Genomic DNA, 18,656 nt, shown 5'->3' with positions numbered 1-18,656 from the left:
CCGCGCTGCCACGGCGGCCCCCGAACTTTTTTCGCCCGAACACTGAAGTGTTCGCAAAGTTCGGTGTTCGGGCGAAAAAGGGGCGGGGCCGAACGTGTTCGCTCATCTCTAGTCAGGAGTCCTATGCGTCACCAAGATTTCTGGTTCCATCTATTTTAGGCCGGCTGCACACGACCGGGTCTGATTGCAGATGTGGATCCTGCACCATGACCTGCCCTGTGCCCGGCCGGTGACACCGTGTACCTGTCTCTTCATCTTCTATTTTGTACTGCGGATAGTTCGTGCGTGTCGACATCAGACACGTGCACTACAGTTTTTTATACCTCTGCTTTCCCCGCATCACCGCCTAGCAAGGACACGGGAGCGGACAATGTGAGCGGACATGCGAATGTTCTATTGGCTTGAATTGGTGCAGAATGCTGTGGATTGTCCGTGCAGGAGGCGACTGCAGATTCCGTAATTCAAACCCCATTATGTGCACAGCAGAGCCCGGTTATGGACCTATTTGGCAATATGGCTATAAATTCCTTAGTACAAAGGTTTATAGCCCCTGTACACTATTGTGCACGTCTGTCGGGAACGGTATACATGGAAACATTCTCCAAGAAGCTGTAATCTTGTCATGTGAATGAGCCCCAAGAGAACCAGGGAGTTTAAAGGGCTTTTTCTCTGCTTTGGAGTTTTTAGGAAGAACTGTTGAAAAGGCCTTGGTGATTGGAGTTAGGGTCCTTTTACACAGTGATGATCATTTCTGCGCTTTTAGGGTAAATGCACACAGGCGGAAATTCTTCAGCGGGATTTCCCACAGAATTTCCGCTCGTGCACGCTGCCATAGGATTGCATTAGATAATGCAATTCTATGCAGACTGCCGCGATTTGACCGAGTGAAAACCCGCGCGGTAAACAAATCGTGTCACCTCTGGCGCGCCGCCTCTGCTCTGCACATGTGCCGGCTGGGCGGAAGACGGCACACAGCAGAGCGGAGTAGACGCTGGAGGAGGTAAGACGCGGGGGTCACTGCAGGAGCACGGCTCGCATCCCACTGTGAGAATTCTCGCAGCGGAATCCGACCCAGCGGTCTGCATGAGGCCTGATCATCGCTCAGTGAATGGAGGTGGAGGCGGCTGGGGATCTTTCCGGCCCATCTGCCTCTATTCACAGTAAATATGCAGTAATTCATAAATGTCGGTGCATGCACGTACACTGAACGATAAGTGCCAAAATACTCACCAATCTACTACAACACCCAGACAGATGGAAATATCTAACAAGTTAGTACACACAAGGGATTGTATTTTGGCCAGAATATGTAAGCCCACAAGCCCACGTCCTCTAGATGGCGACAGGCAGTAACACACACTGAACTGGACAATTCACACCTAATGTGTAAACACCTACATACAGACCTTGAACATGTCACTGTTCACACCAACGAAGAGACAAGGGAATCCTACCCAGAACCTCATGTGTGCAATAACACCAAAGCAGAACATGCATGATGCCAAGCTCCACAGTTCTGAGAGGGAATGATATAAATGACAAATGACTAGAACCCTCTAGTAAGAGGGGCTGGTATATATGTGCAACAGACCGGTGGAGGTTGGCTAGCTGGAGCAATACACAACCAGCCAGCTCAATCATCCCACACCTGTGGAAATGTGCTGCTGGAAACCCGTAGCACTACAGGTCCCAGTAGCACAACATGACAGACACATATCGGTGTCAATGTATGTAATTCCTGCACTTCTGTATAGTAGTGCATTAGAAAGCCTATGAGGTTAGTAGAGGCTGAGCCTCCTCGGCCACAGACCCGGAGGCTACATCCAAGCTTCAGGGTTCCATAGCAACCCATTGAGACCTCGTAATCACATTACGAGGGTCCAATAGGTGACAGAGGGAGCCCCCTTCCTTTATCTGCCTCTTATATTCCGCCGTTACACTGCAACGTGCAAAGAGTTAAATAGCGTGTAACAAAAGGTATCTTCAGTCCCCACTGTTAGAACAAGTGCTCAGCCATTATCTGACAGCTGAGCACCTGCTCCCTCTGGCAGAAGAGACCTGCGACAGACTTCTAATGCAGCGCCATATTTCTACGGCGCTGAAGAAAAAAAAGAGCTTTAAACGACCGCACCTGGAAGCAGAAATGCTGCATAATTTGCCACATTCCACAGCATTTCCGCCAAGTATAAACATAACCTAAGTCAGCTTAAGGTATCCTGCAGAGTGGCATCAATAGTAATAGTGCTTGCCCTATATCAGCCCCAGTAGTGATAGTGTCCCCCACAATGGCCTCAGTAGTAATATTGTCCCCCATAATGGCCTCAGTAGTAATCTTGTCCCCCACAGTGGCCTCAGTAGTAATAGTGTCCCCCACAGTGGCCTCAGTAGTAATAGTGTCCCCTATATCAGTTCCAGTAGTAATAGTGTCCCCTATATCAGCCCCAGGAGTAATAGTGACCTCCACAGTGGCTTCAGTAGCAATAATGTCACCTTTATTGGCCCCAGCAGTAACAGTAGCCTCCACAGTGGCCTCATTAGTAATACTGTCCTCTGTATTGACATCAGTAGTAATAGTGACCCCCACAGAGGCCTGAGTAGTAATACTGTCCCCTGTGTTGGCCTCAGTGGTAATAGTGACCCTCATAGTGGCGTCAGTAGTAAAAGTGTCCACTACATCAGCCTCAGTAGTAATAGTGTCCCTTATATCAGCCCCAGTAATAATAGTGACACCCACAGTGGCTTCAGTAGCAATAATGTTATATATATATATATATATATATATATATATTGGCCGCAGCAGTAATACTGTCCTCTATATTGACATCAGTAGTAATAGTGACCCCCACAGAGGCCTGAGTAGTAATACTGTCCCCTCTACTGTCGCGCTTAGTAATAACAGTGACCCTCAGTAGTAATACTGTCCCCTGTATTGGTCTCAGTGATAATAGTGACTCCCCACAGTGGCCTCAGTAATAACAGTGACCCGCACAAAGGCCTCAATAGTAATACTATTACTGCTGAGGCTGATACAGGGGACACAATGATTAATGAGAATGTTTAGAATTGTAAGAATCATAAGATTTTTTGGTGACCTTTAAAAAAGAAAAGAATTGGTCACTAATTGTATTTAAAAAAAAAAATCCCTAAAATCCTATATTTTCATACTGATCATCAACCCAACTTTTCCTGTTCTGTACGGAAAACTTTTCAGCAGTCACTATTATCACAGGCAGGATTGCAATGAAAGGTAACACCTACAATACATGTAGATAAAACAGGGTGTACCATTTAAAATAGGTAATGGTCACAGCTCACCTCTTCCCCCTCCCTGCGAAATTACCATTGAACATGTCAAAGCACATGTCTAGAACAGTCTCCCATAGAAGCAATGAGTCCCTTCCTGTCCGTTGTGTAAATGATCCATGAGGCTGCTGTAAAGCGTATCTCTAAATGCGGTTGAATGCAGAATGGGCGGCCCCATAGTCATGTACTGATAATAGAATTGAAGAAAAATCTACAAATCGGAAAATAAAAACAGATTACAAAAATAAAATGTGCTATTATCGGGTTTTAATTAGTAAAACCCTTTAAGGAACAGGCTGTTATGCACCTTAGGGACTGGACACTTTTTAAAGAATTTACCCATGTGCTGGTTTTACTGCCCTATTGTTTTTCCTTCAGCTACCAACATAATTTTTCCCCTGACATATGGGGCTATTTTTATATCTTTTTTCAATGACTTTTTTTTTCTATTTTTTTTCAAAAGATTTTTTGAAATTTATACCTGTTTTTTTCTTAGTTTATTTACGCTAAAATAAAGTACAGGAATGGGTTCCTCATTTTGCTTTGGATGTTTAGATATATATTTTTTGTATAGCTTCGGATTACAGGATGCATACGATGACGGTTTGGGTTGGTGTTGGCTTTGGGTCATTTTCTTTTTTACGTGTATAATTTTATTGTATTGTTTTGTCTTTTTTTACCAATTTTTAAAATAATTTTTGTTTACTATCTATGATAGCCATGACGTCGTTTTCACGACCGGCGGATATATGCTACCATCTGAGCTGTCTTCCACTTTCCCTCCCCCTCCCCGACTCACTGCCTCTCCTCTCCTCCGGCTGTTTGCAATGGCTGTGGAGAACAGGTGGGGAGGGGGCAGCAGCTTAGCTCCACCTCCGTCTCACCCCTCCCATTGCAAACAGTCAGAAGGGAGTAGAGATGTAGAGAGCTGTTGAGAGGGAGGAAAAGAAGAAGAAAGCTCAAATGGTAGTGTATATCGCCGGCCGTGAAAACGGCGGCCGATATACGCTCCTGTGAATTTTTTTTGCTCGTACCAATGGTAAAGATTAAAAATATTGCAGCAGGTTCTATTTTGAGTGATTTTGTTCAAGAATGCCCACTATTTTCTGTGGGTGCATGAAAAAAAGGCCTCTGGCTTCCATGACACCTGGACGGCTCCAGCTACGATTGTCAGAGCAGAGGCGTATTCTAAAGTGATAATGCGCTAAAGGTCAGTTTATTTGACGGTCACTTACCTTGCAACCTTTGCATCACATTTGCGATGTCCCTGGTGCTTCTGTTCGCGAGCCGTGAGGTGGCCATGTTGACTCTTCAGGGTATCCTTAGCTATAGGAATGTTGACTCCAAGTTTAGCTCTTAAGATGTCACACAATATCTTGCACGGCTCTCCTGAAGCATGCTCTACCTCCTATTCCCACTAGGCGGCTGATGCTTGAGTCACTGGCACCAAAACAACAGCAGACCACTCACGACTGCGCTGCCGCTTTCAATCTCTTCTCATGGGTCCTGTCCTTAAGCTGCCTGAAAAGACACAGAGGTAGGATTTAGAAGAGACTTGCATGCTTTCTTGCAATGCTAAAACCTGTAATCTCATTAGCAATTCTGACAAAGATTGGCAGGCCAGGATATGCAGTATTATTTGTGCCAAGCAGACAGTTACTGTTGAAAGCGCATTTCCTGCAACCGCGCTGTATAGAGTGAAATATCCGTAAATATAGTCATCCGTGTGAGCGATGCGCCAGTACTTTATATATCGAAGACGTAACTGCTACCTAGTACTATCCAAGATGCTTCTAATATACTCTAATCCCGGACTTGTACGAAAGGCAACAAAACCATCAGCAAGAACACTATAAACGTTCTAAACAGGTAAGTGCTGTATAATGGGTTTAATCATTTCAAGCCTAATGCCCTCTAAGATGATTAAATACTGCAAATATATATACACCGAGGGTGTGAGAGCAGTGATCCCCGTAGAGGGACTGTCCATATAGCTGCTGTATGATCCGCGCCGGGAAAAGTCATTCTACACGCCAATATCCCGGTCTTCTGCTGTGTTAGGGCATGTAAGGGGTGTAAAAGACATTAAAGACCTCTGTGCAGGAACATATGGGTAACTTCTAAGATATGATTAAAGGGAATGTCCTAGGGATAAAGAATAAGCATCTGATTGGCAAGGGTCTGACTGCATGGATCCCAACGATCAAGAAATTAGGAACTTTCACATGTCCATGAATGTTCGGACTGGTGGTCATGCGTGTGCACTACCTCTCCATTCATGACAGCCAAAGATAGTAGAGCAATTGGCTTGTCGATGTGACTACCACAGCCATGTGACCACTACAACCAATCACTGGCCTCGGCAGTCATGCTAGCATGTATGGCACATGTCTACTGAGGCCTCGGATTGGCTGAGGTTGTTAACCAGAAGTATAGTGCATCACTGCACCAGGAGAATAAAGAATGGCTGGGACCCCAGGAGCATCGGCACCAGAGTGCTGGGTGATTTAACGGAAGTGTAATGATTGCTATTTTTATAACATTTTACTGTTAGCTTTATTTCTTAAACTCTTGGACAATCCCTTTAAGAGACTGCAAAAGTGAAATTGACCAAACATAAACCCCTGACTATAATCCCTGTGGATGCCATAGAAGGTGGCTCCCGGCTCCGGATCCTTCTGTATGTGTGTCGCTCTATAAGACCAATTTCTGCATTGGCAGCACAACCCATAAATACATGACATTACCGGGCATCAGAGCAGCCGGATCAGGGCTGATCACTATTGATTTCTATTAAAAAAAAAGGGATGGTCTGACGAAGACAGATGTTTTAAAATTGAACACCTTCACCATAAAGGGCGTATATATACGCCCTCCTGGGGAAGGTTTGTGTGGAGCGGGACTGGGAGCCAATTTTACTCCAGAGATGGTGAATACCGACTATTTTTGACAGCTGATAATTCACCACAACTGCCATGATCAGCGTGAGCGCTAACACCGATGGTTAACCCTATAAATATCCAATCGGAGATTGAGAGTCCCGAACGGCGCCCTCGTGATGAGATTGCGAGGTGCTGTTCGCTTGTCATGGCAGCCCAAGGCCTTTTGAAGCCCTCAGGGCTCCCTGTGGCCTGTCATAATAGAATGCTGATAAAAATACCATATACAGCAATAAGTATTCCATCAAATGTTAAAGTCGATTAAACAACCTCAAGTTCAAGTACCCTAAGGGGACAAAAAAAAATGTATTGTAAAAAACATACTAAAAGTTAAAAAAAAAACAACTTTTCTTGTATTTATAATTAAAAAATACAAGCAAAAAAACCCCCCAAATATATTTGGTACCGCCGCTAATGTAAAAGTCTGATCTAAAAAATAATGCATTATCTATCCTGCAGGGTGGACGCGGTCAGAAAAAAGAAATTACACAATGCCACAATTGCGCCTTTTTGGTCACTCTATGTCCAAGAAAAATCACTCTGCATTTCATCTAACATTTTATTAACTTGTGTGAATGCACTGGGGAATAAACCTTTTAACAGATTTGCTTTCTCCCCATCACCCTCTACCATTCTTACAGGGCCTACACATTCCATTTTAATCTGTTTATATACTGTTTATAGGAGAAGGGGCTAATAGATCCATTTTGGTGCACAGATGAATTATTGATTTACTTGTACTTGTAACACATAATCGTGTTATTACTAGTTGGGAATATTACCAGACTTGGCAGTCCTGGAGGTCACTGTTTGGCCTCAACCCATTAGTCCAGCCGTGAATCAACTCATCCACTCGCTGACGATTTGTGTCAGTGGTCGCAGCTGATGGTCTTCCACTGTGTGGTTTGTCTTCAGTGCTGGTTTCACCTTCTGTAAACCTCTTCATCCACCTGTGAACATTCCTCTTGTCAATGGTGTCATTCTGCAGCCTTTTGTGGATGTCGGACAGCCTTCATCCCTCCTTCATCAAGAACTCTATGACAGCACGTTGTTTCTGTTTGGAATCCATTACTGACCTGCAAGGAAGATCAAGATTCTGAAGCCCCCGTATAGAGGAAGAGTCCCTCCAACTACATGTGCAAGTTGAACAATCTACATCAATTAATAAAGAATTTATGACCACTTCTGCACTTTCGGTACAGCCCGCAGATATATATACGTTTTTTTTTCTTTACTAATTTTAATAATAAAATGTCTTCTTTAATAATATAGTATTTTCTGTTGCCGTCTTCTCACCGCCATAACCTTTTTATCTCTTAAAAAGCCGAGTCACAAGTATAGATCCGTGACGGGAGGTGAAACTTTTTAAAAATCTTTTACGTGATCGCCGTTATCCATTGGATAGCAGCGACCATGTGACCAAGGACCACGGCCCCCTGTGGCATCTCCAGACTCTCGGCAACGTTTCGTAGCCAAGAGCGGGGGGATTTTATATTATCCCGGCTTTTGTGCATGCGCCCGCTATTTTGGCGACAGGCACGTCCGCAACAGCCAGGGTAAGGTCCACATATAAATCCGAGGGCCGATCGTAATCTCATCTCCCCTCACAGACATAATCCATGACGGGAGAGGTTTTCTTTTACACCTTTTTTAAACTTTTACATGGTCGCTGTTATCCATTGGATAACAGCAATGAAGTGACCGGGAACCACATACAGCAGCTTCCGGTGACAGCTCTGTGCTTTTGACTACTCATACTATGATCATGGGTTATTCGGGCGATACTGGCGATCGTGTAACTGTGGGAAGGGGGCTTCTTGCGGCCCCCCCATGACAGCTCCAGGTTGTCGGTTACCTCCGGGAGCTGGCAGCCAGGAACTGCGATGTCCAGAGCCTGCAGGGCTTTAATCCCCAGAGGAAGCATGTTTTTACGTCCCCGGGAATTACAGCTCACTTAGGCAGGACGTAAAAACACTATGGAGTGGTCAGATTAGCATTAATTGTGAAAACATGTCTCTAAAAATTACCAAAGAAGTATTTTAGTCAACTTAACTTCCTGGCAGAGGATAGGATAGGAATTCTTCACTTTCACCCCAAAACATTCATAGCCACAGTGTTGTAAAAGTGCTTGGGCTTCGCTATCGCGTTTCAAGTCATACAGGTGTCACACGGGTGTATTATTATTGTGCATGCGCACTTCTCCTATATGCAGCTCGTGATGTCGTTAGCCCATTGACTTGTATTGGATCGCTCACATCTGCGGGTTTTCACACGTGTATTACTGGTGCAGAGAATAAATCCACAGCATGTTCTATCTGGACGTGTATTACGTGTGCGTGGGGATTGGCGGGCGCAGCGAGTATGAATGTCACTGTGTGAGCCCGGCCATATACTCAGCATACATAAAGGGGTCGTATGACATTAAAACACGGACAGCGCAACGGCTTTCTTAGGCTGGGTTCGCACAGGGCGGATTTCTCAGAAATGTTGTCCACACGGGACAGTGAATCCGTCGCGGCAAAGCCGGCAAAAGCCGGTGCTGCGGCGCGGATTCGCTGGCCAGGCCGCTTCAAAACCTGCGGCACAGTGCCGCGGGTTTTGAAGCAGCGCTTTTCCCGGAGGAAATCTCACGTTTTTTCGCTGCAGCCAAACCGCGAGTTTTTCGCCGGGAATCCGGCATGTGAGAACCCAGCCTTACATTACAGGACCCTGAGGGGCGGAATACGGCAGGATTACTTCATGTCCCTAAACTGTTGATCTAATTCCATGCTAGTCATCATACCCGCTCAGCTCCATGCCAGCCCTCACACCCCCTCACCTCCATGCCAGCCCTCATATCGCCCTCACGTCCATGCCAGCCCTCATAGCCCCCTCACCTCCATGCCAGCCTTCATACCCCCTCTCATCTCCATGCCAGTCCTCACAGACACCTGAACTCCATGCCAGCCCTCCTACCCCCTCACCTCTATGCCAGCCCTCCTACCCCCTCACCTCCATGCCAGCCCTCATACTCCTCTCACCTCCATGCGAGCCCTCATACCCCCCTCACTTCCATGCCAGCCCTCCTACCCCCTCACCTCCATGCCATCCCTCACACCCCCCTCACCTCCATGCCAGCCCTCATATCCCCCTCACCTCCACGGCAGCCCTCATACCCCCCTCACCTCCATGCCAGCCCTCATATCCCCCTCACGTCCATGCCAGCCCTCATAGCCCCCTCACCTCCATGCCAACCTTCATACCCCTCTCATCTCCATGCCAGTCCTCACACACACCTGAACTCCACGCCAGCCCTCCTACCCCCTCACCTCCATGCCAGCCCTCATACTCCTCTCACCTCCATGCGAGCCCTCATACCCCCCTCACCTCCATGCCAGCCCTCATACACCCTCACCTCCATGCCATCCCTCACACCCCCCTCACCTCCATGCCAGCCCTCATACCCCTCTCACCTCCATTCCAGCCCTCATACTCCCCTCACCTCAATGCCAGCCCTCATATTCCCCTCCCCTCTCTGACAGCCCTCACACCCCCTCGTGCAGGGCTTCCCTCCGCAGCCTCCTCTCCTCAGGCAGCCTTGTGTTGTGGCTGACAGTCCTGCTCCTTGGTAACCAAGTACAACAACTAGTCCGGGCTGCATGCTGACTAGACCAACTTGTTACCCCCGTGCCGTACAGCTGACATGTCCTCCCGACCCCCATGCACACATACAGTATATACACACAGCAGTCTGTCTGTCTGTCGGGATATACACGATATCACTGGCGTACATATAGGGGGTGCTGGGGGTGCGGTTGCGACCCGGCCCCTGAGCCCCAGGGGGCCCACGGGGCTTACTTTGCAGTCAGTCAGGCGACACTGACTGACTGCACTTACTTTCACTATGGTCTCTGCGCAGGCAGGAAGCCTCTCCGGGCACATCGGCGCTCCTCCCAGGACCTCCGCTCAGACCCCTCCCCCATCTGGTTCTCCAGCACAGAGATCATCAGAGGGGAGGAGTCTGAGCGGAGTTCCTGGGAGGAAACGCCGATGTGCAAGAGGGGCTGCCTGCGCAGAGACCATAGTGAAAGTAAGTGCAGTCAGTGAGAGGGAACGTCCTCGGTTTGATTAAGAGGTGGGAGGGGGGTGAGTGAGGGGTGTTCTGTGTGTGATGGTGAGTGGGGGAAACGAGGGGTGTTCTGTGTGATGGGGAGTGGGGGTGAGTGAGGGGGGTTCTGTGTGATGGGGAGTGGGGGTGAGTGAGGGGGGTTCTGTGTGATGGGGAGTGGGGGGTGAGTGAGGGGGGTTCTGTGTGATGGGGAGTGGGGGTGAGTGAGGGGGGTTCTGTGTGTGATGGTGAGTGGGGGAAACGAGGGGTGTTCTGTGTGATGGGGAGTGGGGGTGAGTGAGGGGGGTTCTGTGTGATGGGGAGGGGGTGAGTGAGGGGGGTTCTGTGTGATGGGGAGTGGGGGTGAGTGAGGGGGGTTCTGTGTGATGGGGAGGGGGGGGGGTGAGTGAGGGGGGTTCTGTGTGATGGGGAGTGGGGGTGAGTGAGGGGTGTTCTGTGTGATGGGGAGTGGGGGTGAGTGAGCGGGGTTCTGTGTGATGGGGAATGGGGGTGAGTGAGGGGGGTTCTGTGTGTGATGGTGAGTGGGGGAAACGAGGGGGGTTCTGTGTGATGGGGAGTGGGGGGGCGAGGGGGGTTCTGTGTGATGGGGAGTGGGGGTGAGTGAGGGGGGTTCTGTGTGATGGGGAGTGGGGGTGAGTGAGGGGGGTTCTGTGTGATGGGGAGTGGGGGTGAGTGAGGGGGGTTCTGTGTGATGGGGAGTGGGGGTGAGTGAGGGGGGTTCTGTGTGATGGGGAGTGGGGGTGAGTGAGGGGGGTTCTGTGTGATGGGGAGTGGGGGTGAGTGAGGGTTGTTCTGTGTGATGGGGAGTGGGGGTGAGTGAGGGGGGTTCTGTGTGATGGGGAGTGGGGGTGAGTGAGGGTTGTTCTGTGTGATGGGGAGTGGGGGTGAGTGAGGGGGGTTCTGTGTGTGCTGGTGAGTGGGGGAAACGAGGGGTGTTCTGTGTGATGGGGAGTGGGGGTGAGTGAGGGTTGTTCTGTGTGATGGGGAGTGGGGGTGAGTGAGGGTTGTTCTGTGTGATGGGGAGTGGGGGTGAGTGAGGGTTGTTCTGTGTGATGGGGAGTGGGGGTGAGTGAGGGTTGTTCTGTGTGATGGGGAGTGGGGGTGAGTGAGGGGGGTTCTGTGTGATGGGGAGTGGGGGTGAGTGAGGGGGGTTCTGTGTGATGGGGAGTGGGGGTGAGTGAGGGGGGTTCTGTGTGATGGGGAGTGGGGGTGAGTGAGGGGGGTTCTGTGTGATGGGGAGTGGGGGTGAGTGAGGGGGGTTCTGTGTGATGGGGAGTGGGGGTGAGTGAGGGGGGTTCTGTGTGATGGGGAGTGGGGGTGAGTGAGGGGGGTTCTGTGTGATGGGGAGTGGGGGTGAGTGAGGGGGGTTCTGTGTGATGGGGAGTGGGGGTGAGTGAGGGGGGTTCTGCGAGCCGGCACCTGACTTCACTATTAGAGGTATGCTAGAACCGAGCCGCTGTATTGGTGACTGAGGGCTCAATGCCACAGCTGTAAGCCTACAACACTGTGGGAGACCACCGGCATCTCACACATTTCCCAACCATGCACGCTGCCGGCAGGGACCACATATGGCCTTGTGTAGCACTGCACATGCACAGGGGGATTCTTTTTTTAATTCCCCACTCTGTTTAGAGTGACAATGCGTATGAAAACAATGTAATGTGTATGGGCAGTGTATCATACAAGTGTACAGGGCTCACGTTACGTGGTACGCAGAGAAAGAGAGCATGCTGGGATTACCACGTGTGCATAATACGTGGTGAAAACCTGGTCGTGGACATGAGCCCTAACATGTGATAAAAGTTAGCTCATGCTGTCTCCAATGTATGTGTGCCTGTATTATGTATGTGTATATAGAATTATTTTTTTCTTTCCTGAGGAAGCAAAGCGTGCCTTGAGGCTTGTGTTCTGGATGTTTTAAAAATCTAAAACCCCTGATTACTAATGATCCATTGATGGGTCATTAAAAAAAACAGTAATGTAGCTAAAAGTGATATACAAGGAGTAGCTGTGAAAAGGAGTGGTGGGTGGACGGGTCTGGAAGGGGGCCCCAAGCTAAACTTTTGCACCCGGGCCCATGAGCCTCTAGCTACGCCCCTGCACGATATATCACAGCTCATCCTCCCGTCTCCCCCGGCTCACCGTGTTTCCCGCCAGTGATGACTGCCGCATCCTCCTGTCAGCAGCCCGGCTCCCATCACCGGAGTAATGTCCTCCGTCCGAGACTGTAGCACTGAGGCGGAGAGTGAGGCAGCCGAGGAGGAGGGCTCTGCTCTGTCACCAGCCTGGAGGATGTCACGACAGGGGCCGTCTACAGAATACATGTCCCGACAGACGGCTGCAGTCCCCTTCCCACGGCCGTTCACACACTGCGGCAGCGGCCCCCATTCTGTAGGGAAGCAGCTGGTGGCCCTATTGGGGCAGATGAAGAAGCCATGGCTGGTGGCCGAAGGTCCTGCGATGGCTGTTACCTCACAGCCTGTCTCAGGGCTAGTCACACGTCCGTATGTTTACAGCGTATTACATGGGATCTGTACGCTGTGCGATACGCGGTAACTCAACATCACTTACATTGCTGTACGCTTATCAGAAGGAACTGCGTAATACACAAGCACCATTAATACGTGAGTTAGAGCCCATTATTCTCTATTGCCAAGCATATATACGCGTATGTATATACAATTACATGCATACGGGCGGGGGTATACGCATCATCACTAAGGGGAGTATAAAAAGACACAGGTGTGCTGCGCATGGCGGGGTGCGTGAGTACACAGTCATGTGCAGTAGGATTTTGCCGCCATATGCATGGTCACAGCCGGCTCCACGCTGCGCTTTACACTTTTGGCCGTGTGAGCCCGGCCTTAGAGCTTCTTCACACGACCATATGCAGAAAAACACTCGCCGCAGCGCATTATAGTGAATTAAGTATATTTGCGCTCGTGTTTGCGTGTAGTTCTGTACTTTGTGCGAACGCAGGGCCAGGTCACACGACACACCCCTCCGTGGATTAAAAAACCATTTAGCTTTAAAAGCTCCAGATGTGTTGTATTCCCCGTGTTTTGCGCAGTGTTTCACGCTCCCTCTTGCGTATTTGCGCTCCTCCCATAGACTTCTCTGGGGGACTTTGCTGCACAAACCACAGGAAAATACGACAGTTCCTACTTTTGTCCAAGTACGCAAAATCCTCGTGCAAAACGCACTCATCGGAGTAAATACATTGACGTTCTATTACACCTTTGCTTTAGGTACGTAAAAGCATGCGCAAATATGGTCATTATGTTGGCCATCGCTCCCGGGCCTGGCGTCAGCTGAAGGTCTTCCTCTCTTCCCTCAGGCGGCTGCAGCCTACCGGCCATGCTGGGGCCAAATGTATGAGCCCCCCAGGCAGGGCATCCCTCTCCAGGTAGTCGGAATAATGACAGCCCAGTTCCCTAAGGGCTCATGTCCACGGGCAAAAGAAGAATTAAAATCCGCAGCGGATTTTAACTCTTCTCCTGCCCGCGGATCCGCGTCCCATAGGGATGCATTGACCACCCGCGGGTAGATAAATACCCGCGGATCGTCAATAAAAGGGATTTTAAAAAAAATGAAGCATGAAAAAATCTGGACCATGCTCCATTTTCGTGCGGGTCTCCCGCGGGGACGGCTCCCGCGGGCTTCTATTGAAGCCTATGGAAGCCGTCCGGATCCGCGGGAGACCTAAAATAGGAATTTAAAAGAATTTACCCATCTGGAGCGGACCGGGAAGGTCTTCTATTCCTCACGGCCGGATCTTTCTTGCTTCGGCTCGGCGGATGTGCCCGGCGCATGCGCGCGGCACGCCGGCGACGTGCCGAGTTCATCCGCCGGCCGAAAAAGAAGATCCGGCCGTGAGGAAGAGAAGACTTTCCCGAACCGCTCCGGATGGGTAAATTCTTTTAAATTCCTATTTTCAGCGCTCATGTCCGCGGGGCAGGAGGGACCCGCTGCAGATTCTCCATGGAGAATCCGTAGCGGGCCTAATTTTCCCCGTGGACATGAGGCCTAAGGGCTCATGTCCACGGGCAAAAGAATTAAAATCCGCAGCAGATTTTAACTCTTCTCCTGCACGCGGATCCGCACCCCATAGGGATGCATTGACCACCCGCGGGGTAGATAAATACCCGCGGATGGTCAATAAAAGTGATTTAAAAAAAAAAATGGAGCATGAAAAAATCTGGACCATGCTCCATTTTCATGCGGGTCTCCCGCGGGGACGGCTCCCACGGGCTTCTATTGAAGCCTATGGAAGCCGTCCGGATCCGCGGGAAACAAAAATCAGATTTTACTCACCCGCTCCGTTTCTTCTCTTCGCCGCCGCGTCATCTTCTCTCAGTCGCGGCCGGATCATTTTGCTTCGGGACGGCGCATGCGCGGGGCACGTCACCGACGTCATCCTGCGCATCCGCCGGGCCGAAGAAAGAAGATCCGGCCGCGACGCAGAGAAGATGACGCCGCGGCGAAGGAAGTATCCGGAGCGTGCGGGAGGTGAGTTAATTCTGATTTATTCTGATTTTCAGCGCTCATGTCCGCGGGGCAGGAGGGACCCGCTGCAGATTCTCCATGGAGAATCCGTAGCGGGCCTGATTTTCCCCGTGGACATGAGGCCTAAAGGTGCCTACAGGCGGAGCGATTATCGTTCAAACAAGCGAAAGTGAATAAAAATCGTTCAGTCTAAAAGCGAGCCAACGACTGGACGACAAACGATATTCATTCGCGTTTCATTCATTTTCTGCAGGCATATACGCCATATAAATTGTTCCGTTTATACAGACTGAATGATTCAACAATGGATCTGCCTGTCTAAACAGAGAGCACAAGTGAACGAGGCCGCGGTGACGCCATTCGCCCGGTCGAACAATAATAGAATCGGCTCGTCTAAAAGGACCTGAAGACAACTTTATATTGAACAACCCGATAGCTAGGTTCAGTCTCCGGGGGACGGAGGTTGCAATTAGTTACAAACCCGCAACTAAAGAATAAGGCCAGTTTCACACGGCTGATAAGATCGGGTGAGATTTCTGCGTTGCGAGACGCACAAACATGAATCCCATTCATTTTAATAGGTTCATACACATGAGAGATATTATCCCACATGGCAGCACGGTGCTATGTGAGAAACAGATCGCAGCATGTTCTATCTGTCTGCGATATCGCCCATTGCTTATTGAAAGCAATGGGAGAACTCGGTCATCCTCCATTACAGCAGCGGCAGGAGATTCCTTCATCCTCTCGGGGAATCCCTTAAGATGTGGTGGGGAAATCCCTTCAGCCCTGACTGGGGTGAAGCGATTCCCTGCGGGGATGAAGAAATCCCCTGCTGCTGCTGTCACAGAGAATCTCCCAGAGTTCTCCCACTGCTTTCAATGGGGCTGGCGCTGCTGCCACATGAAAATGCCTCACATCCACAGGTCTTTCACATGACCTTCTGTAACTAGTGCTGCTTAGAGTATATACAAGATTACTACTTGTACCCATTAGGCCGTGTTCACATGGTTGGACCTCCTGTAACTAGTGCTGCATAGAGTATATACAAGATTACTACTTGTACCCATTAGGCCGTGTTCACATGGTTGGACCTCCTGTAACTAGTGCTGCATAGAGTATATACAAGACTAGCTGATATACCTGGCTTTGCCCGAGTTAATTTGGTACTGGTGTTTATCTGGTGTTCACACGGAAAATCTTACGAAGTCGTGGTTACTTTAGAGATACTGAAGAAAAACATATGTTCACCATTTTGCATAGTTCTCTGCGTTACCCAGGAAACACCACGTGGAGGAAACCATGCAACGTTTCCTTTATATAAAATGTCATCAGGAAGTGAGAGAATTAGATTACGTACATAAAATTTGGACACTAATTCTTTTGCGCTTAGAATTGACTAATCGAGTTGGGACCCATTAACTTTTCATATTTATGACACAATCAATGCTTGTGTCAAATTTCATGTTTTTATGACATTGGGAAGTGAGAGATTTTCATTATCTACGTAACATTTGGACGCTAATTCTTTTGCACATAGAATTGAATAATGGTGTTGGGACCCATTAGCTTTTCCTGTTTATGACATAATCAATGCTCGTGCCAAATTTCCCATTTCTATGACACCGGAAAGTGAAAAAATTACATTCCGCACGAAAAATTTTGAAGCCAATTCTTTTGCGCTAGAATTGAATAATCGAGTTGGGACCCATTAGCTTTTCCTATTTATGTCATAATCAATGCCAGTGCCAAATTTTAAGTTTCTATGACATTGGGAAGTGACAGATTTAGATTATGTACGTAAAATTTCGACGCCAATTCTTTTGCGCTAGAATTGAATAATCGAGTTGGGACCCAATTACTTTTCCTATTTTGGAGATAATCTATGCTCGTGCCAAAATTCATGTTTCTACGATATCGGGAAGTTGGAGAACGTTTGGCGAGTCAGTCAATCAGTCAGTGAGTCAGTCAGTCAGTGAGTCAGTGAGGGCTTTCAGCTTTATATATACAAGATTACTACTTGTACCCATTAGGCCGTGTTCACATGGTTGGACCTCCTGTAACTAGTGCTGCATAGAGTATATACAGCATTACTACTTGTACCCATTAGGCCGTGTTCACATGGTTGGACCTCCTGTAACTAGTGCTGCATAGAGTATATACAAGATTACTACTTGTACCCATTAGGCCGTGTTCACATGGTTGGACCTCCTGTAACTAGTGCTGCATACAGTATATACAAGATTACTACTTGTACCCATTAGGCCGTGTTCACATGGTTGGACCTCCTGTAACTAGTGCTGCATGGAGTATATACAGCATTACTACTTCTACCCATTAGGCCGTGTTCACATGGTTGGACCTCCTGTAACTAGTGCTGCATAGAGTATATACAAGATTACTACTTGTACCCATTAGGCCGTGTTCACATGGTTGGACCTCCTGTAACTAGTGCTGCATAGAGTATATACAAGATTACTACTTGTACCCATTAGGCTGTGTTCACATGGTTGGACCTCCTGTAACTAGTGCTGCATGGAGTATATACAGCATTACTACTTGTACCCATTAGGCCGTGTTCACATGGTTGGACCTCCTGTAACTAGTGCTGCATAGAGTATATACAAGATTACTACTTGTACCCATTAGGCTGTGTTCACATGGTTGGACCTCCTGTAACTAGTGCTGCATGGAGTATATACAGCATTACTACTTGTACCCATTAGGCTGTGTTCACATGGTTGGACCTCCTGTAACTAGTGCTGCATACAGTATATACAAGATTACTACTTGTACCCATTAGGCTGTGTTCACATGGTTGGACCTCCTGTAACTAGTGCTGCATAGAGTATATACAAGATTACTACTTGTACCCATTAGGCTGTGTTCACATGGTTGGACCTCCTGTAACTAGTGCTGCATGGAGTATATACAGCATTACTACTTGTACCCATTAGGCTGTGTTCACATGGTTGGACCTCCTGTAACTAGTGCTGCATACAGTATATACAAGATTACTACTTGTACCCATTAGGCTGTGTTCACATGGTTGGACCTCCTGTAACTAGTGCTGCATAGAGTATATACAAGATTACTACTTGTACCCATTAGGCCGTGTTCACATGGTTGGACCTCCTGTAACTAGTGCTGCATGGAGTATATACAGCATTACTACTTGTACCCATTAGGCCGTGTTCACATGGTTGGACCTCCTGTAACTAGTGCTGCATAGAGTATATACAAGATTACTACTTGTACCCATTAGGCCGTGTTCACATGGTTGGACCTCCTGTAACTAGTGCTGCATAGAGTATATACAAGATTACTACTTGTACCCATTAGGCCGTGTTCACATGGTTGGACCTCCTGTAACTAGTGCTGCATAGAGTATATACAAGATTACTACTTGTACCCATTAGGCCGTGTTCACATGGTTGGACCTCCTGTAACTAGTGCTGCATAGAGTATATACAAGATTACTACTTGTACCCATTAGGCCGTGTTCACATGGTTGGACCTCCTGTAACTAGTGCTGCATAGAGTATATACAAGATTACTACTTGTACCCATTAGTCCGTGTTCACATGGTTGGACCTCCTGTAACTAGTGCTGCATAGAGTATATACAAGATTACTACTTGTATCCATTAGGCCGTGTTCACATGGTGGAATCTGCATTAGTCTGTGTGCACACCTACCGTGTGTGCAAGTTGCGCCCGAGTGATTGGGGTTTACCTTGCATCGGACAACACGCGGAGACTTGTCCATGTGCTGTCGGACTCACTTGGATATAGCACATAG

General features: G+C 48.4%; 1 long non-coding RNA gene across 1 annotated transcript in view; it reads right to left on the bottom strand.

Moving 5' to 3' along the window:
* Nucleotides 1–10,218, bottom strand: part of LOC136601639 (uncharacterized) — a 35,010-nt gene extending 24,792 nt beyond the window's left edge. The window contains exons 1-3 of the long non-coding RNA XR_010789393.1: nucleotides 10,119–10,218; nucleotides 7,025–7,318; nucleotides 4,539–4,824 (exon numbers count right to left, since the gene is read on the bottom strand). This is a non-coding gene — a long non-coding RNA (uncharacterized lncRNA). The remainder of the gene's footprint in view (nucleotides 1–4,538; nucleotides 4,825–7,024; nucleotides 7,319–10,118) is intronic.
* Nucleotides 10,219–18,656: the final 8,438 nt, after the last annotated feature.

The sequence above is a fragment of the Eleutherodactylus coqui genome, unplaced genomic scaffold (genome assembly GCF_035609145.1).
Source record: "Eleutherodactylus coqui strain aEleCoq1 unplaced genomic scaffold, aEleCoq1.hap1 HAP1_SCAFFOLD_88, whole genome shotgun sequence".
NCBI lineage: Eukaryota > Metazoa > Chordata > Amphibia > Anura > Eleutherodactylidae > Eleutherodactylus > Eleutherodactylus coqui.
The sequence above is the reverse complement of the archived record's forward strand: the minus strand, read 5'-3'. Positions and strand labels throughout refer to the sequence as shown.